The following is a 10,841-nucleotide window of genomic DNA, read 5'->3' as shown; positions in this document are numbered from 1 at the left end:
GGAAGTGGTGAAGATAAACATAACTCTTGTATAAAGGTAAGTACTAGAAAGTAAAAGATAGGCCCTTCGCAGAGGGAAGCATTCATTTGCACAGGTGCCAGAGCTCAAGCTTTTAAAATAGACACGAATAATTATTTTGAGCGTTATGCTTTCAGTGTCAACATAACAACCGAGAGATCTCGGTATCTTCCATGCTAGATACATTATAGACGGTTCGCAAACAGAATGGTAAAGTTGTTACCCCCCCTCCACCAATCAATCACACTCCACGGTGAGCCGAATCCACGGGTACCGTCCATACAAACAATAATCCTGGGGAGTTTTGTTTCATTATATTTTGATTTGATTTTGAGCATGGGACCGGCATCCCGAATACCAGCCGCTTTCTCGTGAATGATAGTGAATCAACACATATTGTGAGAATAACTCACCTAGCATGGAAGATATTGACATCCCCTAGTCAATATATTGAGCGATTCAGGCATACAAAACATAATATTATTTGAAGGTTTAGAGTTTGGCACATGCAAATTTACTTGGAACGGCATGTAAATACCGCATATAGGTAGGTATGGTGGACTATATGGAACAACTTTGGGTTTAAGGGTGTTTGGATGCACAAGTAGTATTTCTACTTGGTGCGGAAGTTTTGGCTAGTAGGAGGCGTAAGCAAGCGCCACATGTTGGAGGATCCATAACAATATAACTTCTATACAATTATACCCAAGCATAACTCATTACGTTGTACTCCTTGTCCAACTTCAACTATTTTTCTCAAGTTTGGAAATAATTAACGGGTATTCACAATCATAGAAGATTTCCAAGATAGTATATTTATATGTGAAATCTCTCTTTCATGAATTGTTCAAGTGACCAATGCGGTGTTTGCTAACTTTCAATAAATTTTACCACCTATAAAACATATATAATCTGATCATTACTCCACATGGGATAAGCATATAAAACATATATAATCTGATATTTATGATATCCAATTCATTCAACCATTTACTCATAGGATATAAGTGAAGCACGAGAGTAAATGACAAAACTACTCCAAAACATATAAGGAAGATCAATGAGTAGTCAAACAATCAAGTAGCTATGTGAGGACTTTGTATGTATCTCTCAATAAATATTTTCAGATCTGAGTATTTTATTTAAACATCAAGAAAAAGAAAAATATCACTCCAAGAATAGAACGCATTATGTGAACTAATAAAAAATTTGGGCTCAACATAGGCTAACCGATAATTGTTGATGAAGAGAGGTGGGATGCGTAGCATACCCAAGCTTAGATGCTTAAGACTTCTAGAAATATTTACTTGGGGTGACTTAGGCATCCCCAAGCTTGAGATTTTATATCTCGTTCAATCCTCTCATATCGTGGTTTCACCTATTCTCAAAAACATCATCCTCACAAAACTTGAAAAGAAATCGTGAGATAAGTTAGTACACATAAGAATAAATAAACACTTTAGGTACTGGCAAGACAACTTGCACAATAATTTTAAAACATCATCTACTGTTTACTATCATTTCCACATTTTATATTTACCAATATAGTCTATGGAAACTATAGGATAAGTAGATAACAAAACTATGACAACAATCTGTCCAAACAAAACACTCTGTAGTAATTTATTAAATCAGTGTACTTCTGTACCTCACAAAATTATGAACATTTAGGACAAGCTAAATATTTTTTATAAAAGTACTGTGTCAAAATTTCAGAAACTTTCCATGTTCCAATAAAATAACATAATTCAAATACTACAGCAAAAGTTTCTATTTTTGTACAACACACATCACACATGCAATTCAAGCATTCTAAATGCAATTCTTGGAACTTTTTATTGAAAACCAAGATTATAAATAACAGATAACAGAGAACAAAAAAATAAAATGACGCTCCAAGAAAAACACATATCATGTGATGAATAAAAATATAGCTCCAAGTAAGATGTACCGATAATGTCGGAGACGAAAGAGGGGATGCCTTCCGGGGCATCCCCAAGCTTAGACGCTTGAGTATTCCTTGGATATTAACTTGGGGGTGCCTTGGGCATCCCCAAGCTTAGGTTCTTGTCACTCGTTATTCTCCTCATATCGGTGTCTCGCCCAAAACTAGAAAACTTCAATCACACAAAACTTAACGGAACTTCGTGAGATGGGTTAGTATAATAAATGATGATCATTCACTTAGGTACTGTCAAGACAAGATTCATAATTGTTCCCACATGATACGTACTGTATTATATTATTCCCATAATTTATATCATTGAATATAAGCTATGGGAACACTAAAACAAGCAAACTATGCATGCAAAACAGACTCTGTCAACAAACAGAACAGTCTGTGAAGATCTGTAGTGTAAGCATACTTCCCTGTCTCTAAAAATTCTAAAAATTAGTACATTCCAGGAAATTTGTATATAAATTATGTATGAATAATTCAGATCAAAATAGCATTCGATTTAATTTACAAAAGTCATGGTCTAAGAGCAAATGTTTCTGTTTTTGCACAGAATCAAGTCAACTGTCATCCACACTATCCCAAAGGCTTTACTTGGCACTTTATTGGATAAAAGGCATAACATGATTATTACAGTAGCTTAATCTTGTGAACACCAAAAAACATAAAGTAAAAGTGTTGGGTTGTCTCCCAACAAGTGCTTTTCTTTAAAGCCTTTTAGCTAGGCATGATGATTTCAATGATGCTCACATAGGAATAATAATTATTACATGCAAAATAGCATCATGAATCTCATGACAAGCCCATTTAAGTCTAACCCACTTCCTATGCATAGGTATTTTGTGAACAAACAATTTATGCGAGATTATCAACTAGCATAGGAAGGTAAAGCAAGCATAACTTCAAAACTTTGAACACATAGAGAGGAAACTTGATATTATTGCAATTCCTATAAGCATATGTTCCTCCCTCATAATAATTTTCAGTAGCATCATGAAGGAATTCATCAATATAACTATCACATACAACATTCTTTTGATGATATACAAGCATAGAAAATTTATCACTCTCCACATAAGCAAACTTATGCTCATTCATAATAGTGGGAGCAAACTCAACGAAATAACTATCATGAGGTACTTGATTGACATAACCACTTTTAATATTAAAATCATGATAAAATGTTTCATGGTTACTATCACTCTTTATAGCATACATGTCATCGCAATAATGATCATACATAGGAGGCATGCTATCATCATAATAGTTTTGCTCATCAAAACTTGGGGGACTAAAAATATCATATTCGTCAAGGATAGTATCCCCAAGCTTGTTGCTTTGCATATCATTAGCATCATGAATATTCAGAGAATTCGTACTAACAATATTGCTATCATGCTCATCACTCAAAGACTTAGTGCCAAGCGTTTTAATAACTTCTTCTAACACTTGAGCACAATTTTCCTTTCCATCATTTTCACGAAAGACATTGAAAAGATGAAGCATATGAGGCAACCTCAATTCCATTTTTTTTGTAGTTTTCTTTTATAAAACCAAACTAGTGAAAAACATGAAACTAAAAGATTTAATTGCAAGATCAGAAGATATACCTTCAAGCACTCACCTCCCCAGCAACGGCGCCAGAAAAGAGCTTGATGTCTACTACACAACCTTCTTCTTGTAGACTCGTGTTAGGCCTCCAAGCGCAGAGTTTGTAGGACAATAGCAAGTTTCCCTCACGTGGATGACCTAAGGTTTATCAATCTGTGGGAGGCGTAGGATGAATATGGGCTCTCTCAAGCAACCCTGCAATCAAATAACAAAGAGTCTCTTGTGTCCCCAACACACCCAATACAATGGTAAATTGTATAGGTGGACTAGCTCGGAGAAGAGATGGTGGTACAAGTGTAATATGGATGGTAGATGTAGGTTTTTGTAATCTGAAAATATAATAACATAAAGGTAACAAATAGTAAACAGCGAGCAAAACATTGTATAAATGCTTGGAAACAAGGCCTAGGGTCCATACTTTCACTAGTGCAAGTTCTCCCAACAATACTAACATAGTTGAATCATATATAAATCCCTCACGTGTGACAAAGAGTTCACTCCGAAGTCAGAAAAAGCAGAGAACAAAAGAAGAAATTATTGTAGGGTACGAAACCACCTCAAAGTTATCTTCTCCGATCAATCTTATGAGCTATCCCTATAAGTGTCACGAACAGCCTTAGAGTTCCTTCTAAAATAACACCTTAAGATACGCATCAACCAAAACCCTAATGTCACCTAGATACTCCAATGTCACCACAAGTACCCATGGGCTTGATTATACGATATGCATCACACAATTTTAGATTTATCATATTCAATCCAACACAAATAACTTCAAAGAGTGCCCCAAAGCTTCTACCGGAGAGTCAAGACGACAACATGTGCCAACCCCTATGCATAGATTCCCAAGTTCACGGAACCCACAAGTTGACCACCAAAATATACATCAAGTGGATCAATATAACACCCATTGTCACCACGGATATCCCATCGCAAGACATACATCAAGTGTTGTCAAATCCTTAAAGACTCAATCCTATAAGAAAACTTCAAAGGGAAAACTCAATTCATCACAAGAAGATAGAGAGGGGCAAACTCCATATGATTCATCTATATTAATAAAGCTCGCGATACATCAAGATCGTGCCATCTCAAGAACATGAGAGAGAGAGAGATCAAACACATAGCTACTGGTGCATACCCTCAGCCCCGAGGGTAAACTACTCCCTCCTCGTCATGGAGACCGCCGCGATGATGAAGATGGCCTCTGGTGATGGTTTCCTCCTCCGGCAGGGTGCCGCAACGCGCTCCTGATTGGTTTTTCATGGCTCTAGAGGCTTGTGGCGGTGGAACTCCCGATCTAGATTTCTTTCTGGAGGTTTCTTGATTTATAGGAAGTTTTGGCGCGGTCTCACGTCAAGGCGGTGCCCGAGGAGCCCACAAGACAAGGGGGCGTGCCCCTGGCTTGTGGCCAGGTGGTGGACCGCCTCCGGTTGATTCTTTCGCCAATATTGTTTATATTTTCCAAAAATATACTCCCTAAATTCTGAGCTCATTCCGAGAACTTTTATTTCTGCAAAAAAACAACACTACGGTAGTTCTACTGAAAACAACGTCTGTCCAGGGTTAGTACTAATCAAATCATACCAAATTCATATAAAATTATTCTAGACATGGTATGAATACTTCATAAATTATAGATACGTTGGAAATGTATCAGCTGGCATGACGACGGGCCAACCGAGTAGCTAAGATGTTGTGCGTGGGTTGCTAGGCACAACACGCAGACTGACATGACCAGTTTACTTATCTTGCCCATGTGGGTCATGTCATGCTACACACAATTGGCGCATGCTAGTATGACATGTTTGCCTAGCTCCGGATGGTTTCTACAACGGCCCTCAAAAGCCTCATGTAAACCCTGAAAAATTTGGTTGGAGCCAGCCATGGCCCGTTTCACTTCCCTTCAGCTGGTTCCACTTGTCCTACACTCGCGCCTTTGCATCTCCTCTTGTATGTTAGCGATTATATTTACTCATTACCTCCCCGTGAGTGGAACACCGCCGCCTCATTTCTCATACGACCTCGACTTTCTCCTTCGCCTCTAACCCCTCATGTTTTCCTTTTTATATCCACCTCTCTTTCCCAGTTCCCATATCTTCTCTCCTAGATCCAGGTCACAGGTGATCATCGTGATGACTCGCACCCTCATGGGACACGAAATTGACTATGATGCCAAGGATGATATCTCAGACCAAGAGGTGATGACCGTAGGCTCTATGCGCCAGCCAGCCGCTATTGGGAAATGTAGTAGAAACAAAAAAATTGCCCTACGATCTACCAGGAACAATATGAAGATACCATAGCGGTTGCGATCAAATCGTTATCAACTATGAGTTGCTACGAAATAAAAAGAGTTGGTGTAGATAGTTAATCAAGTCCCTCGAACCGTAGATGAATGATCACGCAAACTACGCAAGAATGATCTCTCAAACTAAAAACTGAAAGCACAACCTCTCTACTTGGTTGCAACCATACTGTCTTCAAGATCTGACAACGCTTTGCAGTTCAGAGCTAACCATCACTGGAGAATTAGGGGGGGGGGATATTAGATCCACATTGGACTTCTAATTATGAGAATTATAGCATCTAAGTCTAGCTCTAATTGACCAACTAGGATCAACTAGAACTAGAACTAGAGGACTAGACGAGACTTTAAAAGTTATGTATTCAAAGGGGGTGGAAATCCTCTAGTATATATAGGTGGAGGGGAGAGAAGGGGCTGGCACCAAGGAGGTAAAGTACCTCCATGAGGCGCCGTCCAAGGGAAGGGGAACTATTCGCGACCCCCGCAAGTAATGGGGGCACCTCCACCTAGGCCCTTGTGTCCCAAGATGCCTCCACCTCTTAGCCTTTTAAGGCCCATCTATATTACATTAAATATCATATCCTCCTAACTATGTAGAACCCTTTTATTATCAAGCTGACATCATCAGAAACATTTTCCACCAATATATTATTTATCGGTAATAGTCAAAATTGCTCGATAGTCTTCAAACCCTTCGAGTAACCGTGGAATGCTTCGAGATCCTCATGGAACTATTTCGAATATTAATGAAACAATTTCACAAACATGTTCTCATTACTCCCGCACTACTAACACTAAGCATATCATGATTACCTTAACCTTGTGATCCTGCAAATTGGTAACTCATAGACTTGAACAAAACAACTTGATTAAATGACCGATAGAGGAACCGTGGAGATCCATATGGATCCCTGTGAATACACAAACGATATTCGAGTGAACCATTGGTTACCATGTGACATTCCCGTTGCTTCATGATACTTTACAAAACTCGAAAAGCATTGGTATCCTATTGAGTCATTCACATGCTCACTATACCGTTATTCTTGTTATCGGTTTTGTTCTTCTTTCTCATTGATGTGTTCCGGTATCCCCATTATATAGTCACATGTATGTGGCCAGAAGATGAAAGATGCCGTCACATCGAGAGGGCTGATGGGGAATGTTTAATGGAAAACAAAAGAAATTCCTATACACACGCAATATCTATCAATGGAGATGCACATCTACGACAGGGAGAGTGTGTCCACATACCCTTGTAGACCGTTAGCGGAATCACTAAGGGAATCAGGTTCTTTGACATCTGCCAAGGCAGATGGCAAAGGACTAGTCCACAGATGGCAAAGGTCTTTTCCATATGCGGTCAGATGGCAATAGTTTCAACGCTCCTAGCGCCGACAATGCGATTGTTTGCCATCTGCCAGGACATAGAGGATGACAAAGAATATTTGCCATCAGCTCGCTGATGACAAAGGACGTTGACAACAAGTTATGTCTATTAGCCCCGTTAGGTGGCTAACGACAAACTTTGTCGTCCGCCAGCTGACGGCAAAGTTTTCCATCTACCTAGCCCTAGCCATTTGGCATCTGCCCGTCCGAAGCCCTTTACCATCTGCCCGCCCAAGCCCTTTGTGATCTGCCTACCCCAAGCCCTTTGCCATCAGCCTCTCCCTAGCCTTTTCCATCTGCCAGCAAATGGCAAAGTGACCAAATGGGTCAGACATGGTGCTCCCAGGTTGCACAGGCTGCTGCCACGTGTCAGCTTTCCCGTGTGTTGGTAGATGGCAAAGGGCTTTGCCATCTTCTGGCAGATGGCAAAGAGCCTGTATTGCCCCTTTTTTGTGTGCTTTCTATTATTTCCGTACATTTTCACAACACACACACACACGCACATATATATATATATAGAAAGTCTATTCATCACCCAGGGTAAATAATAAGTTATTCTTCACCCTAGGTAATTTTATGGTCGTTTCATAAATAAATTATATTTTGAATGAAATAGTTACATTTATATTGATTCACTACGTAAAATTTGGCATAAGAAAAAAATATAGGTTATAAGACCGGAAAAACTGCATTTTGTGCATATTTTACACTATATTTTTACGTTTGTAATTTTACGTAACAAAAACTATTTTACGACCATTATATATTTTCTTACATTTTCTTTTTATGTATTAAATAAAATAAAATTTACGGAGCATAAAATTATAATGCATTTATATTAAAATAGAGGGGGGTGAAGAATAACTATTCCTCACCCAGGATGATGAATAGTCATATATATATATATAGTTTCAGACATCTTTAACTCATATATTTTCAACATGATCGTGAAATATTTAACAAGCTAGAGAACACATATGCTAGAAGAATACATACTTTCACATAGTTCATCCATATATACATACATAAGTTTCACAATGTTCTTCAATACAAATTAAAAAAAACTAAACACTACCAGGCCATCAATGCTAGCTTCCATGAAATGAATCAAATCTGCAAAAATGGAGTAATTAAGAAAGATAGAAGAAGAAGAAGAAGAAGACTAGAAGAAGAATAAGAAGAAGACTAGAAGAATAAGAATAAGAATAAGAATAAGAATAAGAATAAGAATAAGAAGAATAAGAAGGAGTAGAAGATGGAGAAAAATAAAGAAGAGAAAAAGGAAGAATAAGAATATATTTCCTTCTTCTTCTCTCTTATCTCTTTTTATCCTTTTCCTTCTCATTCTTCTTCTATTATTCTTTGTTCTTATGTTCTTTATTTTTTCCTCTTCTTGTTTTTCTTCTTCTTATTCCTTATTTTGTGTCATTTTAGAGCTAACTTAGATAATTATGTCATTTTTAGCTAATTAAGCTTATTATGTTATTTTGGAGGAAAATAGGGTAAGTATAGGTCGTTATTAAGCTAACTTAGGTAATTATGCCATTTTTGAGCTAACTAAGCTTATTATGTCAATTTGGAGAAAAACAAGCTAAGTGTATGATATTTACGAGCTAACCAATGTTATTATGCTATTTTTGACCTAACTAAGATACATAAACAAAGTAAATAAGCTAAGTATGTCATTTTGGAGGATAATTAGCTAAGTATGTCTTTCTTTGGGAAAATGAGCCAAGTAAGTGGCATTCTTTGGGAAGAACACTAGAGAGAACTTGCCATCCTCGTCATCACGGAGGTGAAGCATCGGGGTTGCTCGAGCCGGTTTTACCTTGAGAAGGACGCCCTCGAGAAGGATTGTGCGATGCGGCTCTAGGCTGCACCAAAGATCATTTGCAATGTCTCATTAGCATGATGACTCTCAAATATTAAGACTAGTAACTAATGACTGCTCAAATGAAACTCACCGTTCTCGCCGCGATAATGCCTGGCATCAGCGGAGGGGTCTGACCGGTCTTCTCACCCTCACTATCAGTAGACTCAGGACCGCCGCCATTAGCATGGCCACCCGGCCCCTCGGGAAGATCTGGCCAGGTATCCCATTCAGACGTCCCCTGGGACGTAGCCCTTGTATCTGGAGTCTCGTGGGTTGTAGCCTCTGGGACCGGAGTCGTCTGGGATGTAGACCCTGGGACCTATGCCTTTAGAATTCCAGTAGTGGAGTATATTATCTTGGACATTCAACTTATAGTTCTATTTTCTTTGATGATTACACTTTGCCAGCCGTATACGACAATTTATACTTGTTAAACCAACTTCCCGACGTGATGCACAAGGAGAGGATCGGCTCTGCCGCGTGCAGCTAGGATATCTAGAGTAGTTTAGATTCTATTGTTTAAACTACCTTCTCCTAGTACTTATCTCTTTGTAATCTTCCTCTCCAAGTTTTATGCATACCATTGTTGGCCCCTGCCTATATAACACGGACCCGTCGCCTCTAATGAGGTAAGACGTTAAGCTCAATCTTACATGGTATCAGAGCCTCCTTCCTCCATCACATCTAGCCTTCCTCTCGCCACCTCCGCCGCTCCACCATGTCGTCTTCCTTCGCCGCACCTATGTATGTCATCAATGGGAAAGTCATGGAGAAGGTCACCATGAAAAACTATGTCATGTGGCGTGCGCAAATCATGCCACGGCTCATCGGCGCGGGGGTCTTCAGCTATGCTGAAGGATCCACACCGGAGCCACCGAAGAGCACAATCACCAAAGACAAAGATGGAAAAGAGGTTTCTATCCCGAACCCTCTACATCAAGCCTGGGTCAGGGAGGATCAACGGGTACTAGCACATCTCTTGAACAACCTATCTCGAGATGTGCTTGTTCAGGTCACCTCCATCCGTAAGGCCAACGAGCTCTGGACTGCACTTGCCAACATGTTCTCATCGCAGTCCGGATTGCAGGTGAACAACATCCACATTTCTCTCTCCAACGCGCAAAAGGGGACCCAATGTGTGGGTACGTACTTCGCCCAGATGTGCTCGCTTGCTGACGAGCCGGCAGCCACCGGCAAGCCCCTGTATGACGATGAAGTCATCTCCTACATCCTCGTAGGGCTGGATATCGAGTACCGGCCCCTCGCGTCGGCCCTTGACGCCCTCACCGAACGAGTCACCCTCGATTATCTCTTTGCTCAGATGAGCAATTTTGACCAGAGGGGTGGTGTTGTTCCACAAAGCCGTCGTCTTCAAATCATCTGCAAACTTCGCCTCTCATGGCGGCCGAGGAGGGTCTCGCTACCGTGGCCCGCCACGGAACAAGGGCAAGCCTGTGGGGAATGCCAACAACACCAACTCCCAGCACTTCGGGGGCAACGGCCACCCCCCTACAACAACAAGGGTCACCGCAGCTCCTCCAAAACCTCTCGTCCCGATGCCATCAGATGCCAAATCTATGGGAAACCCGGCCACTCTGCTAAGGATTGTTGGTACTGGTTTGATGAGCATGAAGGTGACTCCTCACAGGATGAAAAAGTTGTTGGAGCTGATGAAGGATCGTATG

The 10,841-nt window shown here is 40.1% G+C and overlaps 1 non-coding gene across 1 annotated transcript; it reads left to right on the top strand.

Moving 5' to 3' along the window:
* Window positions 1-10,354: 10,354 nt before the first annotated feature.
* On the top strand, window positions 10,355-10,493 carry LOC123406602. Its single transcript, XR_006612269.1, has one exon. It is a non-coding gene; the product is annotated as a small nucleolar RNA Z247 (small nucleolar RNA).
* The last annotated feature ends 348 nt before the right edge of the window (window positions 10,494-10,841 follow it).

This window comes from Hordeum vulgare, chromosome 6H (assembly GCF_904849725.1).
Source record: "Hordeum vulgare subsp. vulgare chromosome 6H, MorexV3_pseudomolecules_assembly, whole genome shotgun sequence".
NCBI lineage: Eukaryota > Viridiplantae > Streptophyta > Magnoliopsida > Poales > Poaceae > Hordeum > Hordeum vulgare.
Note: the sequence above shows the minus strand (reverse complement) of the source record. Positions and strands in the feature narration are given on the sequence as shown.